Here is a 25623-nt window from a genome sequence, read left to right on the forward strand (position 1 = left end):
GAGCGCCGGGCCGGGCCCTGCCCTCCCGGGGCCGCCGAGCGCGGGGCTCTGGCGCCCCGCAGCGGCGGCGGGGCCGGGCCGGCGCTGCACACGCTGGGTGCGGGCAGGGAGGCGGGGAGGCAGGGGGAGAAAGCCCACCGTCGCATCGCAGCACACGCGCCCGTTAGCAGCACCTTGGGCTTCGCTGAGCGTCCCCGACCTGCCTGGTGCCTCTGCAGAGCGCCGTGGACATCCTGGGCTTCAGCCCCGAGGAGAAGGCGGGGATGTACAAGCTGACGGGGGCCGTCATGCACTACGGGAACATGAAGTTCAAGCAGAAGCAGCGGGAGGAGCAGGCGGAGCCGGACAGCACAGAAGGTAGTGTTGACTGCAGAGTTTGCTCGTGAACTGCACGACGAGACAAGCTAGCAGCCCCGTCCCGTAAAGTGCCCAACACTTTGAAAACGATTTTCCCTTCCAGAAACTAAATTTTTTAAGTTTGTTGCAAGTTCCACAAAGTCAATGATTTAATTTATGCTCTGCAAGGAAACAGACAGACATAAAGATGAAGTGTTGCTGCAGCCCTCCAGGCGTGGAACAGGAGCGTGCTGCAGCTGAGACACTGCCTGTGTTGGGGGGAAAACATTCTCCATGGGACTGGAGAGGAGCTTCCCTTGACAATAGGTGCATTTGAGTAGCGCTGAAAGTAGGCTCCTTGTAACAGAAACATCCTGGAGGACCAGGACACCTTTCTTTGTCTCTTTTTAACTCGTTTGCTGTCTCTGATCCTAGTGGCTGACAAAGCTGCCTACCTGATGGGTCTGAATTCTGCTGATTTGCTCAAGGCTTTATGCTATCCCAGGGTGAAAGTCGGGAATGAATATGTAACTAAAGGACAAAATGTCCAACAGGTACCTAGACAGCTGATCAGCTTTTCATTTTGTTCAGAAAGTTCTTTCAACTTTAAAGCTAACTCAACTTTCATTACTGCCATGACTGTGTTTCTTACAGGTATACAATTCAGTGGGTGCATTGGCTAAATCAGTCTATGAGAAGATGTTCCTCTGGATGGTTATTCGAATCAACCAACAGCTGGACACAAAGCAGCCCAGACAGCATTTCATTGGTGTCCTGGACATTGCTGGCTTTGAAATTTTTGATGTGAGTTACAGTAGGTATGCTTGCCCATTGATGACTTTTCCAAATTAACTGGCATTTTTTTATATTTTGAATTTGCAGTTCAACAGCCTGGAGCAGCTGTGCATCAACTTCACCAATGAGAAGCTGCAACAGTTCTTCAACCACCACATGTTCGTGCTGGAGCAGGAGGAGTACAAGAAGGAGGGAATTGAATGGGAGTTCATTGACTTTGGGATGGACCTGGCTGCCTGCATTGAGCTCATTGAGAAGGTAGAGGAAATATTTTCATTTTAGGAGAGCACATTTCTTTCATGGTCATTTATTTTAGTCCAGTCATTCTTAATAAATTGACACATTACTGTTGAATGACCCTCTCACATAAGAAGAGGCAGTTTATAAAATCAAAACTTTTGGAATGACAGGCTGCCTCTGCACAAACAGTGATTTCCTGAACAACATGGCTGGGGTGGAAGGGAAAGGGGGTACATGATGTTAATTTGGTGCCTTTAACAAGACTGCCTTTAACAGTATGGTGAACCTCAAGTCTTACTCCCTGCGGTAATGGATAGCATTAAGTTCTTGGTTCTAGCAACACAACTCTTTCTGGCCCCTCTGTCACTGCCCACTGCTACTGCGCTGGGGATCTTAATGGAAATTAACCCCTCACTGCTACGTTACAAGCCAGTGTCCAGTAGTTGTGCACAGCACTTACACATCATGTGCAAATCCAATATGCACATACCCAAACATCTTCTTTCTCAGGAGCATACAGGTACCTGCTCCCAGCACTATCATTCACGCCCAGTGCCCAGTGACTGATTCAGCCATCCCACATGCATGTTCACTGCTTAACATTCATACCCATGGGTTACGCCTTTGCACACGAACTTCACGTTTCTTGCTAACCTCCCACACGTCCCACCACATGGCAGCATCTACAGGCAGCGCTAGCATTCACAGCTGGTGCCTGTTGCCTATTACTATATTTAACACCCAAAATCCACACTTACTGTTCAGTGACCACACATTTTATGTCCCGTATCTATGCAATACAGAGCATTAGAGCCAGAGGAATCAGAACACCTACGCTGATCTAACATTGTAGTCTCTTTTGCAATGACAGGAAAGAAGTAGGTACTTCTAGGATGCAAATCATCTCCTTATAAAGTATGTTCTGTTAGTGATTCTGTGAAATGTCTTTATAATGCTTCCATTATAGAAGAGCAATCTGGACAGCTAACTGAGATCTAGATTCTGTTTTACAGAGACCTACAGTTAGGCAAGATGAATGCTAACCCCAGAGCTCTCACGCAGCAGCCACACCTAGAGGGCAAAATCTTCATTGAAAGCATGGCATTCCTGCCCCACATCCACCTCCTGTGGTTGCTGCTGCTCTGGAGGGTCCCTGATTCTATCTCTGGCAGCTATCTAGCTGAAATCAGATGTAAGCATGTAATGGCATCTTACTAAATTAAAAAAAAGAAAAAGGTTCACACAAAGAAGGAACTCCTAGAATTCACTCTAGGCCAATGAAGTGCAGGTCACATCAGTGTCTCCAGGAAAATCAGAGGACACGTGCTTATCTGCACTATCAGAAGATACCTAATGTAGCTCAGATGAAAGCTCTGATGTCGCTGAGTGTGCCTACATCTCTGTATTGAAACACTTCCAATTTTAAATACAATTCTGAGACAAATTAAAAATCTATGGGTATTCTAAAGTGCCAGATTATTGCCATTTACACTCCATATAAGGTGAGGAAAATCTGATCCATCATGCACATTCACTAGAGACAGCAGTTGTTAGATATTAGTTATCTATGCACATTCCTGAGGAGCCATCAAATTAAGTTCACGTTGACAATTGCAACCTGATGGCTTGTAACAGACATACACAACAGCGTCGGTCCTGCAAACAGGACGCTGAAACCTACTTCCTAATGATGTAGGGCAAAGATGATTGAAACAATTAATTATAATATGTATATATACATATATATAGCCTTTCATTCAAAGATGCATGTCAACAGTATTGTCGAGTTGCCATGTTCACGAGTAGTAGCTTGAGCAACACAGACTAATTATAGTTTGCCTGATTATTATAGTAACTAGTGATGTATTAAGAACTTGTGCAATACAAATTACAGTCACTGAAACAAGCCACAAATCATATGCAAGGTGACATTTGATTTACTTTTCCTCTCCCCACCACTTACTTTCTTCATGTATTCATATCTCTCCCAGCCCATGGGCATCTTCTCCATCCTGGAAGAGGAGTGCATGTTCCCCAAGGCAACTGACACCTCTTTCAAGAACAAGCTCTACGACCAGCATCTGGGCAAGTCCAGCAACTTCCAGAAGCCCAAGCCTGTCAAAGGCAAGGCCGAGGCCCACTTTTCACTGATGCACTATGCTGGCACAGTGGACTACAACATCTCTGGCTGGCTTGACAAGAACAAGGATCCCTTGAATGAAACTGTTGTGGGGCTGTACCAGAAATCATCCTTGAAGCTGCTCTCCTTCCTTTTCTCTAACTATGCTGGTGCAGAAACAAGTAAGTGCTTTTTCAGTGATGACCAATAAGGCAAGAATCAACTAAAGTCTACTTCTGCTTCTCCTCTCTGTGGTATACTCTATAGTCTCTATCATCCCCTAATGTGACCTTGTTCTTGTGTGCACCCAGATATGCCAAAACTAACATACCAACATGCAGAACTGCTGAAAACACCACATTCATGTGGTGCAGAGAAGTAAAACTCAGCAAGTCCAAAACAAAGTGACAGGAGATGTATGTTTCCTGACTTCCTGTGTTGTGAATCATGTGCATGCTTACTCATCCTCTAGACAGGTGCCAAATATACGTGCAAAGTGCAAGCACTTTGTGTTTCTTGAGGTGAACTGGAAGAACTAAGAGACCATGGAACTATTTCATATCCAGCTGAGCAGTCCTGGTGTTGCAAGGGAAAATGAGAAAGACAGACAATATAATTTAGAAGTCCTCTAAGGGCATCGGAGAGCAGTCCAATCTCTTGCCCTTTTTTGTGGCTGAAGACCATCAGGTTGGACAGTCAATAGGTCTGCCTTACCAAAAATGGCCACACAGATTTCTACCAAAAAACCCAATATTCTGGCAGCCTGGATGCTGGACAAAAAGAAGAGGCAGTATACAGTAGTAGGCAACTCAGCCATCAGGCATATGGACAGCAGGGTTTGAGGCTCAAGAGAGTACTGCATGGGGACTTCCCTGCAGTTCAGTTTGACCGACATAACAATGTGTCTGAGCAAGCTCCTAGGAAATACTGGGGATGAGTCAGTTGTGGTCCTTGCAGGTATCATCAATATAAGGAAGGCGAGAAGAAAAGGCGGGGATAAAATTTTGTATAAGGTGTGAAGTTCAGAGCACAAAGACTCCATTTAAGTCTCGATTTAATTGGCTTCAACAGTGCAGCAAATATGAAAAGGCACTGAGCTGCTTGGACTTGTATTCCTGAGACTATAATTTGCTTCCTGCCTTGGGGTTGCTATAACTCAGAACATTGGATTAGGAGATTTTTCTAAAGAAGACTTCACTGCACTGATAAACAAATGTCCACTGCTGAGCCACATTCTTGTGGCCTTTCACCTAATTAAAAAAAAAAGGGGGGAGGGACTATAAGTAAAAGCAATGTGACTAGTAGCACAGAGTACACTGTTATGAAACTTATGCCAGGCCATAGTGTTCCATACCACCAAAGCCATATACATTATGATGCAACCTAAATCATGAATCTGAGACCAAATATACCATACACTGATCAAAAACCAGCTGCAGCAGTTCACTAAAACTCTCATGCAACAGTGGATCAGTATTTAAAATTAAAAATTAATTATTTTATTGGCCCATGACCAAAGAAAGGGAGGTGAGGCCTACAAAACATACTGCTTACTCTAACCATTCACCTCCTATCTACTTCTTCCAAGGTGATAGTGGTGGTGGCAAGAAAGGTGCTAAGAAGAAGGGGGGCTCTTTCCAGACCGTGTCTGCTGTGTTCAGGGTATGTGAATTTCCTTTTAAATGAGCCATGCTTCCACAAAAATGATCTGAGGGCTGGAACACCTCTCCTGTGAAGAAAGGCTGAGATAGCTGGGATTGTTCAGCCTGGGGAAGAGAAGGCTCCAGGAACACCTTATTGTGGCCTTTCAATATATAAAGGGGGCTTATCAGAAAGACTGAGAAAGACTTTTTATCAGGGCCTGTAGTGACAGGGCAAGAGGCAACAGTTTTAAAATGAAAGAGTGTAGGTTTAGATTGGACATAAGGCAGTATTTTTTTTACGATGAGGGTGGTGAGACACTGGAACAAGTTGCCCAGAGAAGTTGTGGATGCCCCATCATTGGAAGTGTTCAAGGTCAGGTTGGATGGGGCTTGGAGTAACCTGATCTAGTGAAAGATGTTCCTGCCCGTGGCAGGGATGTTGGACTCGATCTTCAAAGGCCCCTTCCAATCCAAACCACTCTGTGATTCTATAACTCCTTGAGATTTGAATAAGAGTGCAAAAGCTTTGTAGCTCAAAGCTCAAACCCATGTTTTGTTCTATCACAGGAAAATCTAAACAAGTTGATGACTAACCTGAGAAGTACCCATCCTCACTTTGTGCGTTGCCTGATTCCTAATGAGACCAAGACACCCGGTAAGTCCATTATTATACTCTGAAGACATGGGACTGACGGGAATTGGCCTGCTTAGCTTCCACACCAACTTCTTCCAGAACAGCTCCCTTTGCATGTGAAGTTCTTGTGGGGGTTGGCCTGGGGGACAGTGCCAAAGTAAACCTTGTATTGTTTACTGTGACTGAGGAATTTTGAGCACTACACGGTCCACAAAACTTACACATCTTTGCTTAATGTGTGTACAGAGCTGAAGATGATAAAGATGGGATTGATTACAGCTGATGAAATTCTGTTGTGGGTAACAGTGTTAGCAAATCCCTAACAAATGCCTAGTTTTAAGGACCACTGTGTCATTCAGAATTGTTGGGTTCAGCCCAAGACCACTTACCAATTTCTAAATATTCAGTGTTAGGATCTGATTCACTGAGCTGGAGGACTGTCAAAGAAATCATATATCATTTGTAGAATTCCATGTACAAGCTGCTGGGTGCTGCTAGCACTTGGAAAGCATTTTGATATAAAGTTACTTTTTTTCCTTTATTTAATTAAATTTTAAACTCTCTCAGAGTTCAGTCTCTGAGAACAGTCAAGTTTGGGAGTATTTTCATGTGGCCATTAAATTAAAGTACTTGGGGGAGAGACTTGCCTCTGTGGGTTTTAGGAGTCTAATCATTATGAGGTCTGATACTGCTAGAATGATGAGGTAGATACTGGTAGAATGTAGTGGATGTAACAGGAGTACCAGGAAACAGGAGCTTAGCATCTGCTTAATCTGCTCCGGAAACAAAAAAACAATTATTTCAGAATGTTTCTTACCTTTCTTGTCTCTCTGTGTAACCCTGAAGACCACAAGCAGGATTTAAGCAACACACATATGTATGACATTCACATTTCAGCTATTCATCTAAACTCCTTTTATATTCAGTGGAGAGAAGCTGGCATTTTAAGGTATGACTCATCTGGCCCCTTTTATACATCTATCTTAGGATGAGATGAATCACATCCTAGAAGAAACTGTTTCACTCCACTGACTATAAATGAAGCCCAAATGGAGATGTCCACACTTCATATCCTGAAGTGAAGAAAGAGGAATCCCACTGGGGTCTTGACAGTCGAGAAGGTGCAACAGGGGAATTAAGGAAACCTACGAAAATAGAAAAGTATGATGAATGATTTTGCCAGATATGGCTGTCATTTTAATGTTCAGTTGGTTGTTTTGACAGAGGTGACTCAGAGGGAATCTTTGTCTTTTAAGAAAAAGAAAAGTAGTACTGTGTGAGCAAAATTAAGGATGGTGAAGTGAAGGAAGAGAAACTGGACATCTTCCGATTTTTAGCTGGTTTTAGGCTGCTTATGCTCAACTTTTTCTAACAATTCCTTTGGGTACAGCTTTACTGATTACACTGAAAAGATAAAGTTAAGTGTATGGACCATTCTGTACTAATATCTCTGGCAGCTGATGGAAATTTCTGCATGAAAAGAAGTGATTCCAAGAGGGTTTTATTCTGCCAGTTTTACTTTGTTTGTAATACTTGGGAATAAGATTTAGAAATACAGTTGATTATTATATCCAATAGATATTTTAGGAGGTGAAAGATAATTCTTCCAATTTTAATCAACTGTCCTCCACAGGCAGACTGAGAGCTTTAAGCAACCTGCTTATCCACTCCTGTGTTGGAATCTATCAGATTCCACTCCTGTGTTGGAAGCTATCAGATCTAATCAAGTTTGAGTATAGTCAATACTTGCACGGCAGATCCAAGGTAAAATCTTACATAATATGAAGAGTTGATTGTCTAGATGGTACTACACTCTACATTACGCCACCTCTACCTACATCCAATGAGGATGCTGATGCTGTTGAAGATTTTTTCAGCTGGTCTCCTAAAGCATTCTCCTGCCATTTTTGAGTAATGTGGCCTTATGCCTTCTGGCCATTGGCAATTCACAAGCACTGCCAGCCCTAGCATTCTTAGTAAAGGTCAGCTCGCTCACTGAAGCAGCTCTCTGCAACTTGTATGAATTGAAGGCATGTTCTGTCTTCACTTCCTGCATCTTTAATCAAGAACTGGTTGAATTTTATCAAAAAAAGGGAGGTCATTCTGGAATGCTAATACATATGGAGATTCTTCGTAAGAAAAGGAGATTCATGATGGATGTATTTTGTTTAAGGTGAAATGGACCATTACTTGGTGATGCATCAGCTGCGGTGCAATGGGGTTCTAGAAGGCATCCGAATTTGCAGGAAGGGGTTTCCAAGCAGAATCCTTTATGCAGACTTTAAGCAACGGTAGGTCTTCGGTTATTACTGTCTGTTAAGATAAGGCCTTGGTAAACACACAACTCAGGTGACAAGTCTGGTGACATCATGGAGAGACACCCTCTGAATCAGACTAGATTAGTGGCATTTGAGGGAACCAGGACATTTATACTGTCATTCCAGTCTTTCCCTCTTTGATCAGACCAGAGATTTCTTGATTCATCTTAACCAGTATCATTTCTAAACTGTAGTCAATGCCTGGTAATTCAAAGAGATGCAAAATGCTTGTAGTGTAATGAACTAAGTGGCATTATAGACTGCTCTTTGTAAGTCTCCCAGAGTATACATACAAAAACAATACAGGTCAGTGCAGCCTCCTCACAGTGCACTGACTAAGCATTCAAAAATCCAAGGCTTTGCCAGTGCTGTGTCACTGGCCTGCATCCTGTGCCTTGTTTTCCTCATCTTTAAAATGGAGACAATTAAACTGGTTCATGTGAGCTCAGTTGCTATAAAGTGCTGAATCAGAACTGGCTGCTGTTATAATTAAATCTAACAGTAGCATCTTCCATGCTGAACTGGTGTGAAAAGGATCCAAGACCTCTCTGAAAATGCCCTACAACCTGATGTTCAGTAAGGCATTAGCTGGTCTCAATTGTCAAATCATAATTCAATGTGACAGGTAAAGGAATCTATAATGGCCATGGTCCGGAACCACAAAGTGCTTTACAGTTCAAAGAAAAAGTGCTGAAGATCAGGAGGACCTACAATGGAAGCCTAAAATAGAGAATAAATTCACTGCACCATTATCGCTGTCTTGATTTTACATATTCTCTTTCAAGGTAGACTTGAGAATAAGAAGTGCTCCAGTGTACAGTCACACATTCTCACTGATGTATCTGAAGAAACCCCTTTAGAAGGATTAGGTGGTCCTGTCCATGACACAGGATTACCTTAATCACTAAGTTACCTTGCAAAATGCTAAGACTGCTGTTAGCATTTACAGAATAATACCATGCCATTTTTAGTCCAAACTCAAGGATTCAGTGGTACAACTTGCAGAGACTGTGAGCTGTGCAAGATCTGTATTGCCTTTGAAATATATCTGATTTTTGTTAGTATTTTTAATTCATCTTCAACTTTAATTTGAGTAGCGTTCCTCTGATCAATGAAACAAGATGAGAAGAGGTTGACATGTTCTCACTACGTTCCTCCTAATTCCTGGACCTGCAGACACTCTTCAGTATGCACATTAATTCTGTATGTAACAACATACTGTGTTGTTACACAGCCAACAGATTCCTCTGAAGAGTAGACGTGTCCCCTTGTCATCACGTTCTGTTCTGCCAAGGCTGTCTAGATTTCAGATGGCATATTCAGCCGCTTTCAGATAGCTCAGCTTCCGTGTATTTTATGATATATGATGGATACTATTTTCCTCACCCTGTTTGCAACCAGTCCTTGCAGCCTGTCTTACCACAGGTACAAGATTCTTAATGCCTCAGCCATTCCAGAAGGCCAATTCATTGACAGCAAAAAGGCTTCGGAAAAGCTTCTTTCCTCCATTGATGTTGATCACAACCAATACAGATTTGGCCACACCAAGGTAAAGCCCTTACGGAAGAGTGGGTATAATTAATGGCAAAAAATTTTGTTCGTTGAAAGTATTTCTTGCATAGGAAATCAGCCTTCATGACGATTAGAAATGAAGTACACCACTAGCAAGGAGTACAGAAAACTTGTCTGGTTCTCGGGGTATGTGTGAGGGGTAGCACTCAGCCCTGGGACCACCACACTACCAGAATGACCCAGTGTGGCTGCAACTAGAACTAGAGCTGCCCCTTTCTCCTGCCAGTTGAATTCATTTATATCAGTGCATGTTAGACAAGCTCAGACAAGTTTGGACAGCCAGACTTTGCAGGGGATTTAGGCACACACACAAGTCTACCTTCCATATCCAAAGCAGTGTTAGGTGGGACACTGATTCTCTCATCAGCACAACTAAGGCAGTACTATCTCTGGACAAAAACCCAATCTCCTACACTACTGAACACACATCATCATGTATGCTTCTCAAGCCATCTGTAAGTTTACAGAGCAAATCTTGAGCCTGACATAGAAGGGTAGAGTGCAGCAAAGAGACAGAGTAGGATATAGTACTAAGTTGAAAGTTAACTCTTTGTTGTAATAACTGCTGATGAGCTAGATCTTCCACAACCTACGCTGCAGCAAGCATCAAATAACACTCAATAATGTGATCAGATCATACGTAGAGTGACTTGTCATGAATCATAGGAACACTGAGGATAGGAATACTAACACAAAATTTCTCTAGCTGTTAAACCTTTACTTTGCAGGCATTTTTCCAAAACTGCCTTGTACTACCCTGCATCAGCTGCCAACGGTTGTGTATCTGCCTAAGCCTCAAACTATTTGACCCTCTTTTATGTTCTAGGTGTTCTTCAAGGCAGGTCTCCTGGGACTCCTAGAAGAGATGAGAGATGAGAAGCTTGTGAGCCTCATCACTCATACACAAGCTATGTGCAGAGGGTACCTCATGAGAACTGAATTTAAAAAGATGAATGAAAGAAGGTAATATAAGAAAATACTAACAATCATACTGTGTCAGACCAAAGTCCAGAAATGCAGTATACTGTCTCAGGCAAAAATCTGTCCTTTGGGAAGACCCTTAGAAAGACAAGGGGAAACAGAGCAAGCACAAACTAATAGTTTCCTTGTTATAGCCTCCCAAATTCTGGCAATGGCTATTTAGCAACTGGACCATGCAGCTGGACCATGACATTTAGTATTTAACAGTGAACCTTTTCTCCAGGAATGCACTTACTATTTTCAACCTTTAAAGAATCCTGTGACGGAGATAGCCAACTGAACAAGTGCTAAGGTTTGTCTGTTTTGAACATGTTGTCTGATAATTTCATTGAATCACATTGGTTTTGTTAGGAATGGCATATAATCACTCTCTGCTCTCCTTCTCTTTATTTTTCTTTCATGGCTCCATTATCTAAGATGAACAATTCTAGCTTGTACAGAGAAGGTACTCCATACTTTCGACCATCCCAGATACCCTTCCCATTTCAGCCCTCTCCCTTTGAGATGGGATGAGTCATGCAAAATTTAGAGTGTAGGAGTGGCAGTACTGGGCGAGCCAAGCAAACTTTCTCAAATGTTGTTGACAAGTGAAAGCTTTAGGGGGAGCAAAGATTGCATAAATGTATAGGATGCTCTGCCAACCAGATGCTTTTATTCGTAATACTCTGCAGTATATATTTAGCTCAGGGGCTTCCTGAGCCAGGGATAGTTTCTAAGAATTCAATAACTCTTACTGGATTTCTCTGCAAGGAATTGTCTAATCTTCTCTTGAACTATGGGCATCCCTCTTGCATTCAATACCATAAAAAGATTTCATTTTTGTTTTCAGTTTCTGTCTTAATAATTTCTAATATGTTATTTGCTATTTTGAGTGACCCAAAAAGCGTCAAGCTGCTGTTTCCACAATTGACAGTAACTCCCAGATTTGTAATCTCAGCAGCAGTACTTCAAGGAGGTCAGTTTTCACTCTAGTATTCACCTGAGCACTTGCACTTTCTTTGAGACCGAGGAAAGTCTCAGAGATTCCCAGGCAACTTGCCAGAGAAGTTTGTCTGTTTTGGAGTATTTCTCCCTCTTACATTCAGACATAGTTATTGTTCATGCTACTGAACCAGCCATTCTGCAATCAAGGGCCTAGAAATGACTCTTCCATAAAAGCAAGGGAGATGAGGAAAAAAGTTTCATGCAAAAGTTCCTTGAGGAAAATACTGATGCTGTATGGCCAATAATCAGAGTCCGTTTCCAACCCAAGTCTCACCAGCCTCATAAACTGTGTTTTCGTGTGTTTTCAGAGAATCCATTTATATCATCCAATACAATGTTAGAGCATTCATGAATGTGAAGCACTGGCCCTGGATGAAGCTGTACTTTAAGATGAAGCCCTTGCTGAAGAGTGCAGAATCTGAGAAGGAGATAGCCAACATGAAGGAGGAGTTTGAGAAAACCAAGGAAGAGCTTGCAAAGTCTGAGGCAAAAAGGAAAGAGCTGGAGGAGAAAATGGTGACCCTGTTGCAAGAGAAAAATGACTTGCAGCTTCAGGTTCAATCTGTGAGTAACCTCCATTTTCAGATTCACCCCACTTCCTCTTATTCTGCTGGTCTTTCCCTTCTCTTTTCCATTGTCCTTCATAAACAGACACGTAACAGGGCCAGATTCTCCACTGCTTTGTATCTGGTCTTGTCATTTACACCTAAGCAAAGTGAGTACAAAGCACATATAAAACATTACTACCAGTAAGAATACAGGAAATTCTGACTGGGCTCCCATATAAACCCACTTCACTATTAAGCAATCACCAGTGGAAGAATCAGATGTTCCACAGTATGTACAATGTGCTCCTAACAATGATATCTGATTCTGGATGAAATACAGGCTGTTTCCACATCTGCTGACCATATTATAATATGTAGCCAGAGCAGGGGTGCTTTTCTGTCAGAGACAGGACTGAAACTGTGGAACAAAGACTGATGATTTTCTCTGGAATACTGCTGAGCAGAGACTGAAATTGCACAAGACAGGAATACCGTCAGGTTTTAAAAAGTAATAAGATACTACGTGGCCAAGGGCAGTCTGGTGCAAGTGGACCTGTGACTTGTTTCCATGTGCTGTCGAACCATTTGGGTTTCGACAAGACCCCTGTATTGTTTCAAGCACCAAGGCTGTAACTGTGCATGCTGAAGATCAGATTCATTACCTGAATCCTTCTTCAGAACTTCAACTTTACCTCACCCAGTTTTCTCAGTTTCTTTGTACCCTTTTTGGTACTTAATGCTCTGTTCTCCAGAACCCACCTAGTTCACAAGCATTTGGGGCTTCACTTTAACCCCTTCATGGATAGTAAGCCAAAAAACCCAAGAAGCCCAGGTTTAACTAGGTTAACTAACTTCCAGGTTAGGATACCTTTCAAAGCACTCAGATTTCAGATTTTAGAACATAAAAGAACTCCTAAGGTATGATAATTGCCCTCAAGTGTGTTGTCTGACTCTTTCTCGACTCCCAGTTTCTCACTGTTTCAGTACTGGAAGAGTCCTTCCTGTCTTCTCGCTAAGTCCCATTTTCCTGGGGGAATTTCTATCAATCAACTCTGCTTGAAAGATTCCTCAAGCACCATCTTCTCCAAGTTTGTCTTCAGAAGATGCACACTCACTAGCCATGATTTTCAGTGCACTATGAGTTTTCAGTCAGAATCTGAGAGAGAATTAAACATACCATCTTCTGTTACTGCAGTGATGGCTTTCAGCCATAACTCTTCTGGGAGGCAACAGATACCTTTTCTGGTATTCTGCCTAGAATACATCATAGTAGCATTAATTTAGACAAAATTTTATCTGTTAATCATGTGTCTCAAAATGTTAGTTATAGTAAAAGTTGCAGGCTACAATTTAGGTTGAGCTTGACCCTGTCTTGGCTGAGAGAGAGGTTAGAGAATGATGGAAGCAAGGTTAGCTTCATGTGAATGAAGTGGAAGAAGAAGTTTGGGGAGAGACAGTTTGACCTGTGTCATTAGAGTTGGAAGAGCTTATTAAAGGTAGAATCATTCAACACTCTACGACAGATGACTTTGAAATGCTATATGTTTTATAAATCCATGTTTTATAAATTTCATGCTTCCATGAAATCCAGTTTGCTGCCCACCTATTTATCTCACTGATTCCTTGCAGGCTCCTTCTTATGACTGAACCCTGTGACTGTGTTGCATGGTATTGTAGTCAAACCATCTGACCAGCTGAAAGGAAGTGTCTCTACCATAGGATTATGGTCCACTTTCCTAGCCATGACTGAGCAGGACAATTTCCTCATGATCGAATCGCGTGCATTACTGTGATTTGCATAGGAAATTCTGCCCTGATTTGTGTAATCAATTTCCTGGAGATGGCGCTTGAACAACGTATGTTGTCTTTTGTCATTTTTATGATAAATATAACGTGCCTTCAATATGTTCTGACAGGAGAGTGAAAATCTAGCTGATGCTGAAGAGAGATGTGAAGGACTCATCAAAAGTAAAATCCAGCTGGAAGCTAAAATTAAAGAACTAAGTGAAAGAATGGAGGATGAAGAGGAGACAAATGCTGAACTGACAGCAAAGAAGAGGAAACTTGAAGATGAGTGCTCTGAGCTGAAGAAAGATATTGATGATCTTGAACTGACTCTGGCCAAAGTGGAAAAGGAGAAGCATGCAACAGAGAATAAGGTGACAGAGGAATCAGGGAATTATTCTTCCTCAGACAGTTTTCCCAGACAATTTTCAGTTTTGTGTAAAGTTGCGGTCATTCCTAAGTGCTCTGAATGGAAGTGATATGTGCCCAAGGCATAGGAGAGAGGTATTGCCACTTAATCACCTGTAACAGAAAATTTTTTGTTAAAATTATAACTTCCTCTTAGGAAAAATGTATTTTCTGTGACAGTTCAAGAACAGTTAAGAGGTTGTTATGGTGCTTGATAGAGAATTTCCATATTTGGCTATTTGCAGTCATAAGGAACCAGTATATTTGTGTCTCCTGTGGATAATGGAGGACTAGTATGCTTGTGAGTAGCTCAGCACAGAACGGCTATGCTGGTCCTTTCTCACATACATTGAGGAGAACTGATTTTGCAGATGTCAAATGTTTTCTTATAATTCTCTTATATTTAAGAAGCCCAGGTCTCAGCTAGGATGGACATCCTTTCCTTCCATTGACTTCACGATATGATGAGAGTTCTTCCTGACTTCTAAGGTTCAGACTGTCAATGTAGCAAGGAGGGTCTATATGAGGTGGTCATCGCCCAGTAAAAGCACAGGTTTCTTCACGTACATCTCAACAATCAATGTGAAGAGACAGAATTGAGATATACGTGTTAGAATTCAAAAGCCCACGTCTGTGGTGACAGTGTTCAGTCCTGCTGTGGAAATAATACTAGCAGAGATGTAATTACAACCTTGAGATGCCCTTCACTGCCATCACTGAGAACAATACTGGATCCTAAGTTTGCAATTACAGATGTGTTGGACATTTCTATGCTAATGCTTAGAGGAAATCTAGCTGGTGCTGGGTGTTAGGATGAGGGAGTGTCTTATCAGATATCAGGGCCATATAGCTAAAGCACTTAGCAGAGTGTACTCCCCTTATCCCTACTGTCAGGCTTTCCCATCCGAATCAGACAAACGGGAAGCAAGGGTCAGGCAGGCTAATGCACAGCTCCTGATGTGTCTGAGATAAGGTAGCTGGTGTGCAATGCTCCATTGAAGTACAAGGAGTAGGTTTCTAAGATAAAGCTAGCAGAGCTGGTATGTCCAGCAGCCCAGTTAGAAGCTCCTGCCCTAAATTTGTGATGACCTGTTCCAAGGGCATAAGGTTCTTTGTCATGTTATCGTGTTCCTTTCACTTTTATGGAAAACTTAACATATCTTTGGCTATGCCTGGCACTTGATAATATCTTTTTAAAGAACCTCACTTGCTGAGAATTTACAGCTGTTTACCTAGCAAATATATCACATGCAGGAAATACATTTTTTGAGCAAGAGCAACTCAAAGACCTTTTGTAAATCCCAGTGGGAAAAGCCTGCAGAGGCAAGTGAAGATCTAGCACATGTTCCACTACAGAATTCAGCAGGATAGGGCTGGTAGTCAAAAAAAACTAAAGCAAGAATTCCTACCATTGCAGGACCAGAGAGGTGTGACTGTCAGGCATGACACTTCTTGCTACCCTCATCATGAACGATATAGACCTTCTGTGGAGAGCATTTTGACTACATCCATGCAAGACTTTGCAAGGGTGCACTCACTGTGTTCTCAGTCTGTCATTTCTCAAGGCACTCCCTCATAGTATGGATGCTGGCTGTCTAACAGGTTAAGAATCTTACTGAAGAGATGGCAGGTCTGGATGAAAATATTTCTAAACTCACTAAGGAGAAAAAGGCCCTCCAGGAAGCCCACCAGCAGACACTGGATGACTTGCAAGTTGAGGAAGACAAAGTCAGCACACTCACCAAAACCAAGACCAAACTGGAGCAGCAAGTAGATGATGTAAGAAAAAGTTTTTGGGTTGTGCAGGTGGATGCTCTGACAGATTAGAAGAGACTAGAAATCTGTAGTTGGGAGTATAAGTAACACCTAAAGCAGCCAAGCCAGCTCTAATAATTTCAGCTTGCCAGTTGACACGGTATTGTGGAATCCAGTACATCTTTCATCTTTCCCTGCCTGTTTAAACTATGTTCATCACTGGGTATTTCAGCATTGTAGACTTTTGTGCCCCGTTTTAACGAGTTAGCTGGAGCAGTACATCTGTGGCAGTTTGAAGTTTGCTGCAGAGTTATTTGTGGTCTCTTACTGTGCAGTGTGGATATACTCCAGGAAGTTACGAACACAGGGAATTTGTCAATATTTAGCAGTCTATATACTAGGAACTGCAGCCACTGGAAAATTTTAATTTCTGTATTTTTCAAAAACCTGCGTTTCAACTGTGCAGAGCCAAGATGTGGACAGCTTAATATCTGAAACCACATCATAATGGCAGCTCTGATCTTGCAGCAAGAGTGTAGCACAGGTGGAGATGAGAAGATTCATCAATTTCCAACTCTAGTTAGATTTTTAAATCAAGAATAGTTACTTTCAAAGTATAATTTATGTGTTTCAAAGTATGTTTTATGTGTTTTAGCTTGAAGGTTCTCTGGAACAAGAGAAGAAACTGCGAATGGACCTTGAGAGAGCAAAGAGAAAACTGGAGGGAGATCTGAAAATGTCTCGGGATTCCATCATGGATCTGGAAAATGATAAGCAACAGATGGATGACAGGCTAAAAAAGTATTGCACTGACTTTTTATGCTCTGAATTCTAAAATTCAGATTTTATCTTAACCATATTGAATTTGCATTCTTGTTCTTTAACAGAAAGGATTTTGAAATTAGCCACTTGCAAAGTAAAATTGAAGATGAGCAGGCTCAAAGTTCTCAGCTGCAAAAGAAAATTAAGGAGCTTCAGGTAAAGTCTAAGAGTTATTGATATTTTTAGTAGCCGAGCACAAGTTCCTTAGAATTAATTGATATTTATTCTTAGACTGTTCTACAAAAATATTTTCCTACACATGAATAAAACAATTAACATGCACTCTGGGTGCTGTTCCCATCTCAGGGCACTTTTACAGAAACTCTGGCCTCTAATCATACATAACTATGTAAGAAATTTCTTAAGCGAAGCTTGTGGCAGGCTTTGAAAATGGATCAGATACTGAGTTATAACAGTAGTGAAGCCACGGAGAATTACTTTTCTAAGAAAACAATAGAATGTGACATAATCTGTCATGATCAGGACAGAGATCACCTTCTAAATGCAGAGCCAGGAAGACAGTTCTCTTCAGTGCTATTATCCCATGGTTGCTCATCTCAAGGTTCCTTCCATCTTGTTTGCTAATGGAGAGAGGCCACTGCTTTGTTTTGGCCTGACCTTTGGGAAATTTCTACGAAACTCACATTCCTTTACATTTTCGAGTGACACATCCCCTATTTCTTCAGAAAAGTGCAATACTAGATCCTTCATAACATAATAAATCCATTCTAAGCTATAACATAAAATGAAATATCAGATTTTACATTCACTGTTGTTCCAAAACTGAATATTGCATGTCCTAGGACACAATTCAGTGAAATTTCTAGTGGTGCTTCTTCACTCTCTATGCTGATATAAATGGATGTGAATGTTTGCTCTTTATGCCTTAATGATAATTTGAAATCTCTCTATTCAGAAGTCCTCATTTAACCAATTAACTTTCACAGGCTCGAACAGAAGAACTGGAGGAAGAAATTGAGGCTGAACGTGCAATCCGTGCAAAGACTGAAAAGCAGCGAGCTGACCTCTCGAGGGAGCTAGAGGAGATCAGCGAGCGGCTGGAAGAAGCAGGCGGGGCTACTGCAGCTCAGATCGATATGAACAAGAAGCGCGAGGCAGAGTTTCAGAAGATGCGCCGTGACCTCGAAGAGGCCACGCTGCAGCACGAAGCCACGGCTGCCGCCCTGCGGAAGAAGCATGCGGACAGCACAGCTGAGCTTGGGGAGCAGATCGACAACCTGCAACGAGTGAAGCAGAAGCTGGAGAAGGAGAAGAGTGAGCTGAAGATGGAGATTGACGACTTGGCCAGTAACATGGAGTCTGTCTCCAAAGCCAAGGTTGCTGCACAGGAAGAAACATTTCTACCATTGTTCTTCTGAACAATTAGATGAGCTGAAGGATATGCTTTCTATCTCTTAACAGAGCAACCTGGAAAAGATGTGCCGAGCTCTCGAAGACCAGTTCAGTGAAGTCAGAACCAAAGATGATGAACATATACGACTAATTAATGATCTGAACATGCAGAAAACACGTCTACAGACTGAGAATGGTGTGTCCCTAGATGAAATGTAACAGTCCTGTGCCAAATACTTAAATATGGTGTCTGAATGCCTGTGTATTTTGTAATATATTCATCACTGGGTGATCTGAACAAAACTCCGACTCCTGGTGACAGTCATAGAAACTCCACTCAAGGAAACATAAAACCAAACCAAAAGAAGCACTGTCAGTCAAAATGAATGTGTGAGTTTGTGGTCAGTTCATCCCCTTTGATGCCAGCACGTTTCTCTTTGATAGCTTTTTCCTACTGGTGGGAATGAAATTGCTACTTTCCCTTCATTTTACCACCTTATATCTTGCAATCACTTTCCATATGGCTAGCTCTTCTCATTCGTATGTTTTATGTTTCGTATCTCTGTTTAAAAAAATAAACATTTTCTCATTAGGTGAACTTACTCGGCAACTGGAGGAGAAGGAGTCCTTGATTTCTCAGTTGACTCGAGGCAAACATGCTTTCACCCAGCAGACTGAAGAGCTAAAGAGGCAACTAGAGGAAGAAAATAAGGTGACTTGTTTTCATTTGGACCAACAAATTGTAAAATAAATCAATGAGCTAAAACAATAAATGAGATTTCTCCTCAGAGAAAGGTGGAGACATCAGAACAGTGAAACTTTTGAACTTTGCCTTGGAGTATATAACACAGAGAAGAGACATTAGAAATTAAATAAGGAAGACAGTTTAAGTCCTTCTCATCATGCTTTCTGAAGTTCAAAAACATGAGAAGTGAATGAAAATAGCTCTGTGTGCATACCTTACTGCTACAGGAAATCCCTGAGGCAAAGAAAACAGCAGCAGCCAAAAAAAGGAAAGAGAGCAGGAGTGCAGGCGTACCCAGGGTTAGATATGACAAAACAGTTTAAGTTTCTTCCACCTTAGATAAACACCAAACTCTACCTGAAAAGCTTACAGGGAAACTTCCTGAGAGATAATTCCCACCTTGTCTGCTGCTGGATTTCTTGTGTCTTTGCCTGAAGCACTTGGTGTAGATGTGTTTGAGAAGCAGTATCCCAGACAGGATGGACAAGCATCTGATCTTGTTTAACAACATCAAGCCTGAAACACAAGAGTCCCTAATGTTATTCACTTTGCTCCTTCTGTTACTCTAGCAACTGTTGCACACGGGCAGTGAGATGTGGAGTTTTTATCAAAATACAGTAAAAAAATCCAGTCGCAAATTGTTAATGTTTTGACAATTTTTATAATTTTAACTACCAAGGCCAAGAACGCCCTGGCCCACGCCTTGCAGTCTGCTCGCCATGACTGTGACTTGCTCCGGGAACAATATGAGGAGGAGCAGGAAGCCAAGGGGGAGCTGCAGCGTGCCTTGTCCAAGGCCAACAGCGAAGTGGCCCAGTGGAGAACCAAATATGAGACAGACGCTATTCAGCGCACGGAGGAGCTGGAGGAGGCCAAGTACGTGGAGGGATGGTCTGGAGCAAGTAGAAGGATATTTAAGTATAAATGTGAGAAGGAACTGGAGGAAACCAGAATACACTTGTAGCGGGAATATGCAGAGCAGTGTGCTTTGTGATGTGTTAGGAGTGAAAAGGGGAGTGAGCAGAGGTTTAAAGGAGGAGAAGGAGTAGAGGCTTGGGAGCATCTACAGAAAGGAGAATTCCAGTGCATTAACTATGGAGTTAATCATAGTAGTTGCGAAATCCCATTCTTTACACTGCCAATATTTGGAGACCTTATAGTGGCCTTCCAGTACCTAAAGCCTACAAGAAAGCCAGAGAGGGACTTTTTACAAGAGCATGTAGTGATAGGACAAGGGGTAATGGCATTAAACTGAAAGAGGGTAGATTTAGATTAGATGTGAGGAAGAAGTTCTTCACTGTGAGGGTGGTGAGGCACTGGCACAGGTTGCCCAGAGAGGTTGTGGATGCCCCATCCCTGGAAGTGTTCAAAGCCAGGCTGGATGGGGCTTTGAGCAACCTGGTCTAATGGAAGGTGTTCCTGCCCATGGCAGGAGGGCTGGAACTAGATGATCTTTAAGGTCCCTTCCAACCCAAAACACTCTATGATTCTATGAATATTTTAAGTATGTTTCTGGTTCCTCTCCACATTGGTATAGTCTACCCCTTGGGTAAGTACGCTCCCAGCCTATGCACCACTCCAGTGTGCTGTGTCATCCCAGGCTCCTATCGATGCTCTTTGTTCACACTACCACAGCTTTCTATGTTGCTCTCTCTGCCTATCTCTCCCATGCCAAACTCCTTTCCTGTCCACTTTCTGAGAAAGTCAGAATTTTCCTTCTCTCAGCGCTGATTGTCTCATCCTGCAGAAAGAAGCTTGCTCAGCGCCTGCAGGAGTCAGAGGAGCAGATTGAGGCTGCCAACTCAAAATGTGCTTCACTGGAGAAGACGAAGCAGAGGCTGCAGGGGGAAGTGGATGACCTCATGATTGACGTGGAGAGGTCGAACGCAGCCTGTGCAGCATTTGATAAAAAGCAGAAGAATTTTGACAAGGTTCATTTAAAGAGCCTGCCAGATCTGAACATCATTAGACATTTGATAGGCCAGGCCAGTTCTGAAATTATGAAAGTTCTGCACTCACAGTAAGATAAATTACATTTTATCCAAAGCAAAGCTATGGTAAGGAGCACATAACGGGACATATCATAATGTCACAGTGTGAGTAACCCCAGATGACCACCGCAAACAATAAAGTAGCTTTCTGATAGTTTTAAAAAGCATGAAGTCTTCGCAAGGGAGATTGGGAGGATCCATATGTAGTCTTTGATCAAGCAGACTGAGCAAGTATTCACATGCAAGCTAACAAGCCCTGACTTTTGCCTGGTGCTAGTCTGCCAGCCTTGTATTTGGGTTAGGCAGAGCCTCAGACTCCTTTACACAGTTCCAGCCTTCACTGCCTTTAATAACATTTAAAAGAATAAACACTGTTTGACCAAGTGATGTTGCACAGCCCTGTGCCTTGGCCCAGTCTTGTGTGAGTGATTTAGGTGAATGTGCTAAAAAAGATGCCCTGCAGGGCTGTGGTATCAAACTCAGGAGACAATCAGCAGAACATGATCTTTCATGGTGGGCTGAATGCAAGACCACTGGCTCCTGCAATAATAAAAAGGCTCACACAGCCTCATTCAGCTTAACCACATTGTGTCCACGCTGGTGCCAAACCAAACTCCTGCCTGAGAGCTTGGGGTATGCACTAGTGCTGGCTGAAGAGGATAATTTAAGTAGCTTCCACCAAAACAGCCAGAGCATGTAGCACAGTGAATTGATTGTCACAGGCAGAGAACAGTCCAAAGCAAAAGATTGTAAGACAGGCCATGCCTCTTGGGTTCTTGTCCTGTAAACGTGCAGAGACAGGAGTGTTACAGAATGGGTCATTCTTATGCTCCTGTCACTCCAGGTCCTGGCTGAATGGAAGCAGAAGTACCAGGAGAGTCAGGCTGAGTTGGAAGCTGCCCAGAAGGAGTCTCGCTCTCTTAGCACTGAGATCTTCCGGATGAAGAATGCCTATGAAGAAATGCTTGACCAGGCTGAGACTGTCAGACGGGAGAACAAGAACCTCCAGCGTAAGTTCAGATCTCTGTCAGCTGGGATCCACCATGAGTCCTAAGATGCTTCCATGCTTCTGGGCTACCAGAGCTCTGCCTCTCCCCAGGGTTTTGTTCTTTATGATTTTCCCCACAAAGCTCAGGTCAGGCGACTTTCTTTCCTGTTCAGCTGATCGCAAAGTCACCTGTAAGCACATGCCTACAGCTCATTACAGCATCCTACTTCCTCATGGTATTCCCCCTCCTTCATACCATCATAATCCTGTTCACGGATAGGGACCAAATTAACTGAATGGGCAGAAATGATGATGAAACCAGATACTCATTTTTTTCAGATTACTTCAGTCACTGCCATTAGAAAAAATCTGGAGGGCTGTTGTCTATGTCCTGATTATTGGAGGACCATGCAGCTGTGGCACAATGGACTGGCATTTAATAAGCAAACTAACTGTATAAAGGAAACACAACTCAGTTCCTTTTTGTGAGCTGAACGATCCCTGGGGAGTATCTGAGGATAAAGACAGCAATCAAATAGGACTGTCTCTGGACGTGTCATTTCACTATCCAGAGGAAGTTGACATTATTCTCTGAGCTCACTCCAGTTGGTCCCTCTCGTTTTCAAATTGCACACTGAACTGGAAATAGCAGGTAATCAGAAATAAAGATTGCACACAAGACAAGACCTATTATTTCTCCTCACTGCTGCATCACATTACATCATTATCTCTTCTGTCACTCCCATTGCCAAACAGCAATTGCAGGTGCCATTGACAACATTATCTAAGATGAGTTGAGTGCGTGTTTTCTGTGTTGCAGAGGAAATTTCTGATCTGACTGAACAGATTGCTGAATCTGGAAAAGCTAATCATGGACTAGAGAAAGCAAAGAAGCAAATTGAGCAAGAAAAGTGTGACCTTCAAGCAGCATTAGAAGAAGCAGAGGCAAGTGTCCTCAATAAGGGGGCTTGGTTTTAGAGAGATCATGAATGAAGAAAATTTGGAGATTATATATTCCTGTTCATCCTGATACTGTCACAAAGGTGCAGTATGGGAGTACAAGCAGACCAAATAGCATAGGGACTGCTCCTCTCCCATACCAATGTGGCATTCCTTGCTGTGTTATTATGCACAAAAACACTTAGTTCCAGCCTAAAATTGAGCTCATTTTGCACCACCTGATTGAATTTGCTCCTGTGAAAGGCTGAAGAAAGGTCATTTGTATTTCAAAACTCTGACAATTTTTGTTTTCTAGTCAAATTAATCAAGGATGTTTTCAGAGCAGGTCTAATCCATACTTAAAAGTCATCTCAATGTCACCTCCTGTTCAAAGAAAGCTGAACGTTGAAGAGAATTAAGATTATATTTCTTCAGTTCCTCCACTCTGAATGAATGGGAGTCAGTAAGACATTCAAAGAGGAGTCAGTTCACAGGACATGGGTTCTGATGAAAATGGAGAGGTTGCTGGGGATCAGCTGAACCTTGGAGGTGCCACTGATACACTGACATGCTTTGCTGACACAGGCTGCATACCAGGTCCCATAATTCCATGACTTCTCAGTCTTCCTTACTGTCTTTGGCTATTCCTCAGCTCTTAATAACTTTAGATCTCATTTTTTTCCCAATCCATACCAGATTGCAGCTCCTTCAGTTCCCTCTTGTCTAGGTTCTGCCTTTCGTTCCCCATCTGCCCTGACTGTCTCTTGGAAAAGCTTTTATTACTTCTGTTTGACCATATCTGATTCTCCAGAAAATGTCTTTGAGAGCATTTCATGGAGCTCCCCATGGTATACTTAGGGCACAGCTCAAACACAGAGACACAGAATTAACTTAGGTTGGAAAGAATCTCTGGAGGTCTTTAGTCCCACCTCCTGCTCAAAGCAGTGCTAACTTCCAAGTTACATTAGGTTGCTCAAAGCCTTGTCTAATTGGTCTTTATAATTTCCAAGGATGGACATTGCATAGTATTGCTGGACAACCTTTTTCAGTGTGGCATCATTCTCATGGGAAAATATTTTTATCCTTATATGCAGTCAGGGTTTCCCTTGTATCAACTTTTGACTGTTGCATTTTGTCTTTTTGCTGTCCATCACCAAGAAGAGCCTCACCTTGTTTTCTCTGTAACTCCCCTTAGGTAGAAAAAGAAGTAAAAAACAACTGACCCATCTCTAATCTTTAGATCTCACTAGATGGGCGGGCAGTAAGAGCAAGAGTTATAGTGGCCATGCAAATCCATCTGCTTTAATTTATGCATCAAAATGTCATCAGTCTAATCCTGAATTAGTCACCATAGGCTCATTCTAGAATCAAAAAGGAGAAATAGGCATCTTTAGAGGGTCTGTTCTTAAAAGGCATGCCAAGGCTACATCAACTGTTTCATTCTCTGGATGTGCTTATTTCTGTCCACTGGTTATAAAGACCCAGCCTCAGGCTTTTAACTCCTAGACCCTCAGGCTTTTAACTCCTAGACATCTGAAGCTAGATGATACGAGTATCAGAGGAAAAATGCTGTATGGAAGGGGAACATGCCCACACAGTCACTGGGGTGGGACTAAGTGCAGAGCCCCTAAGCAGAATTCAGCATGGAGATGCAAGAGAAGGCAAACTGCTTCTGAGCATGAGGCTTGGCTGTCCTATTTTATGTTTTCACGTTTTGTTATCTCTGCAGTGTCAACGTAGCCCTCAGTGCCCAGACCTTGTGGTATTGGAGGCATTTTCCTAAGAAGTCTTATTCCTAAATTACCGATTAATATCCAGCTGAGGTATAATGACTCTTGCGTATGGTAATAGCAGTCAGCTTTTTCAGTGCTAGGCCTTTTCTAAAGGTCCACAGTAAGGCAAATATATCTGCATTACTGGCTGCAAAGTGTCAAAATTCTGCATAGGCATTTCCCAGTAATGGACACTACAGAGACAAATGATATTATTTCAACCCTGCCAGGGCTCTTTAGAACACGAAGAGGGAAAAATCTTACGTGTTCAGCTGGAGCTGAACCAGGTGAAGTCAGATGTTGATAGAAGGAGTGCAGAGAAAGATGAGGAAATTCAACAGCTGAAGAGGAATCACCAGAGGGTATTAGAGTCTATGCAGACCACGCTGGATGCTGAGATCAGAAGCAGAAATGATGCTTTGAGGCTGAAAAAGAAGATGGAGGGAGATCTGAATGACATGGAAATACAGTTGAGCCATGCCAACTGTCAGGTAGCAGAGACACAGAAGCACCTCAAAGCCGTGCAAGGGCAACTCAAGGTAGGGACCATAAGGGCTACTGTCCTACAGGTCTTTGCCACTCACTCTGCTTGCCGCTGAGTCTCATGGTGCTTTCACCTTCAAAGGATTCCCAGCTCCATTTGGATGATGCCTTGAGAGAGAATGATGACCTGAAGGAGCAGCTTGCTATGATAGAGCGTAGGAACAATCTGATGACAACAGAAATGGAGGAGATGCGAGCTGCTATGGAGCAGACAGAGCGAGCCCGGAAAGTTTCTGAGCAGGAGCTGACGGATGCCAGTGAGCGAGTGCAGCTTCTGCACTCACAGGTATTTGGTATCTCCTTTACAACAGGCATGTGGGAGTGGCATGAAATGGGGTGGGAATGACCTGTC

General features: G+C 42.5%; 1 pseudogene; it reads left to right on the forward strand.

Moving 5' to 3' along the window:
- The window catches only part of LOC127023904 (myosin-4-like), a 35286-nt pseudogene that overhangs the window by 5204 nt on the left and 4459 nt on the right, over positions 1-25623 (forward strand).

The sequence above is a fragment of the Gymnogyps californianus genome, chromosome 19 (assembly GCF_018139145.2).
Source record: "Gymnogyps californianus isolate 813 chromosome 19, ASM1813914v2, whole genome shotgun sequence".
Lineage (NCBI taxonomy): Eukaryota > Metazoa > Chordata > Aves > Accipitriformes > Cathartidae > Gymnogyps > Gymnogyps californianus.